Below are 3,201 nucleotides of genomic sequence, written 5' to 3'. Positions count from 1 at the left end.
AATATACTAATCATATATATATATATATATATATATATATATATATATATACTATATATATATATATATATATATATATATATATATCTATATATATATATATATATATATATATCCCCGTCTAGAGGTAATTAATAATTCGACAATAATTAATAATGCAAAAACTAGATATAAGAGGAATAGTTTATATACTATATATATATATATATTATATATATCTATATATATATATATATAGTTATATATATACATATATATATATATATATATATATGTATATATATATATATATATATATATATATAGTACTATTATATATAAAGAGAGAGACGAGAGTGAGAGAGAGAGAGAGACGAGAGAGAGAGAGAAACACGAGGCTTATACACTTTGAAACAGTAATAGGTCTGTTTCTGATTTAAAAGCTGTATGCCAGAGAGTTTATTCTTAAGCTGAAAATAAATATTCACAGTAAAAAAAACTTTATTGGTACAGCTTTACTTTAACCAGAAGGTTTCGTCACTAACTGTTCAAAGAAAAAATCAAACCCTTTGGCTGAAATGGAGAAATTTTAAACTCCATACGCCTCAGTAACATTTTCGTGATGATAAAGTCATTAATTAAGAATCTTTTACTCAGATTTGATGCCTAAGAGGGGTAGACCCACAACTGTTTGAATCAACTGAATGTGCATCCTGTATTGTATTTCATAATTCTAAGCAGCCGTTGCATTCAGATGAAGATAGATACTTAATGTTTGCTTTTTCTACTATGGGGTTCAACACCACACAGTTTCATAATTTTTTTTTAATGTTGTGACTAAATCGTATAACTGAACCGATGTAACTTCTAGAAATAAAAAAAAATGGGACTAGTGCTTTTTCTTATTATGTTAGCCGACATCAGTATCACTTCTTGGATTTTTTCTTTTTACTTATCTATTTACCCGTGTTATTTATCTTTTGATATTGTTTCTTTCATACTTTATTCTTGTTTTTTCGACTTCCTTTCCTTTACATTACGGTGCTGCTTTCCCTACAGAGGCCATTGCCTTGTAAGTATTCTGCTTTCCCAACCCCGATTAAAAGTGCGGCTTCCAATACACCTAATAATAAATTTAGTTCCAGATAACGCAATAAGGTTATGTTACGACATTGGAAGTACGACATATGTAACATTTCATGCGATGACTTGCTCATAAGTTTTCAGTGTTTGTGCTGGTAATAACGCAACACAAAAATCAATACATCAGAATTTACTACAGATTTTGTCAAATGAATCAACTGCAAGCAAAAGAAGTCAAGGTCCTATACATAGGGTGAATCTGAAAAGCTGCAAAGCTTTGGGTGCAGAAATAGAGTACTGGTAAGTACTGACCATGGATACTAAGGATTACGTCTTAAACGAAGTCAGTCGGAATAAGAACAATGCAAACCAGAGTTGAAAAATAAGAAGTCTTTTCATACTGATATTCTGGGAACTTATGGCAATCGAGAATAAATATCAGGCTATAATGACTGCCTAGGGGTTACTAAGTCTTCTGAGTAGAAACAGCTTTCTTGTTGTTGAGTGTGTGATACTTAGGTTCGACACTGAATCGACAGGTTATATGGAATATGGGTTGCAATTCATTGAAGTTTGTTACAAATATGTTCATGAAAAATTGAGAGTGAGGGTCCAGGAGAGTGCCTGCGGCAATGATGGTGCCAAATACAGTAACCCGAAAAGTAAGCAGCCAAGATAGTAACCCATGACTTTCGCCAGTGATAGATGATATAAAGCCACATCACATAAATATAATTCTAAATGTCCTACTTCCTCCACATATACCTTATCAAATAAAGCTTTACTAAGTATGCAATATCTCTATAATAAAACAATTTGTATCTGTATTTATTTTTTTGTTCTGGTATCGAACTTCACGTTTAAGCCTACCACCCACCGTCCAGCCCAACGCCAGCAACTCTCACATCAGGCCTCAACATCTACATGCACAACAAAGGTTCTTCAGTCTAATTTGAAAGTATCACTATAATTAGAGTCACGGCTTGCCTTCTCGATCCAGTTCTACAACCACCATTTTTAACGATAAGGGTACACTAAGTAAAAATAGCTTGAGCCATTCATAACACACGAATACAGAAGATAATATTGAAACATTAACTTTTATCTTTTCAGACTGAAGATGAGTTCCAGGAAGGACAAGAATTATAAGGAATGCACAAAAGGACTGAAATTTATAGTATTATTAAATAATGACTCCTAAGCCTAATAAGCTGATATTTACTTCTTTTGTCCCCTAATTAGTAAGCACTGTCATGTTTTATGCTTTATTTTAAAAAGGTATTGGCGGAAAAAGGCAGTCAAGACTATCAAACATAATCTGAAGGTCGTCATTTCTGGTGTTGCTGAAATAAAATAAAGATAACTGTATTACAAGTGCTGGTGATTCAGTTACTGTCCTAACTACAGCTATCCAGTTAACTTAGAATACGTGTTTATAGAGATTATTCTGTTTCTCCATGAGCTCTGTGATTCACATAATTTCCCATTACTTCTCAAAATAAGAGAGAATAATATGTGCACTTTTGGTTTTTGTTATGTTTCAAACTTACACTTGCTGTATAAATTGTTATCACAGTATAGTCAAGAAAGGGACCATGAAGAGCCAAGGAAAAAGAATTGTGAATGACTGCTTTACTTATATTCTTCAAGGAAAATTTAGGAAAATAACCTGACGGGATCAGCATCCAAACGTAAAGGAACAAATGCAGTAAACAGTCTGATGAAGACCAGGAATGGAGTCAACCCGAAGGAACCAACATATTTGCTTTCCAAGAATGAGGTCAAGTTTATTAATGACCCAGCAAGAGACGCAGAATACACTGAAACTAGAAATGCCATTTCTGAGCAGGACAAGAAGACGTTTTGGCATCTTTTCAAAGAGAACATGTCTGGCCAGCAATCTCTCCTTAACTTGCAATGTCACAGCATCGATGAACTTTGCTGTAAGAATCATTCAGCACGTGGGCATCAAGCATCAACCTCGTAAGGATAGTTTTACACTGAATGTTATAATATATGCATTTATACACATATATACATCCAGATCTACCTATCTGTCATCTATTTATATACTTATATACATACATACATACATACATATATATATATATATATTATATGAAATATAATTTAATATAT

At 32.5% G+C, this 3,201-nt stretch overlaps 1 long non-coding RNA gene across 1 annotated transcript in view; it reads left to right on the top strand.

Moving 5' to 3' along the window:
* The window catches only part of LOC135220273 (uncharacterized), a 2,868-nt gene extending 432 nt beyond the window's left edge, over positions 1–2,436 (top strand). Inside the window, exon 2 of the long non-coding RNA XR_010315631.1 lies at positions 2,176–2,436. This is a non-coding gene — a long non-coding RNA (uncharacterized LOC135220273). The remainder of the gene's footprint in view (positions 1–2,175) is intronic.
* The last annotated feature ends 765 nt before the right edge of the window (positions 2,437–3,201 follow it).

Source organism: Macrobrachium nipponense, chromosome 1 (genome assembly GCF_015104395.2).
Source record: "Macrobrachium nipponense isolate FS-2020 chromosome 1, ASM1510439v2, whole genome shotgun sequence".
In the NCBI taxonomy this organism is placed as follows: Eukaryota; Metazoa; Arthropoda; class Malacostraca; order Decapoda; family Palaemonidae; genus Macrobrachium; species Macrobrachium nipponense.
This window is presented reverse-complemented; position numbering and strand designations above follow the sequence as displayed.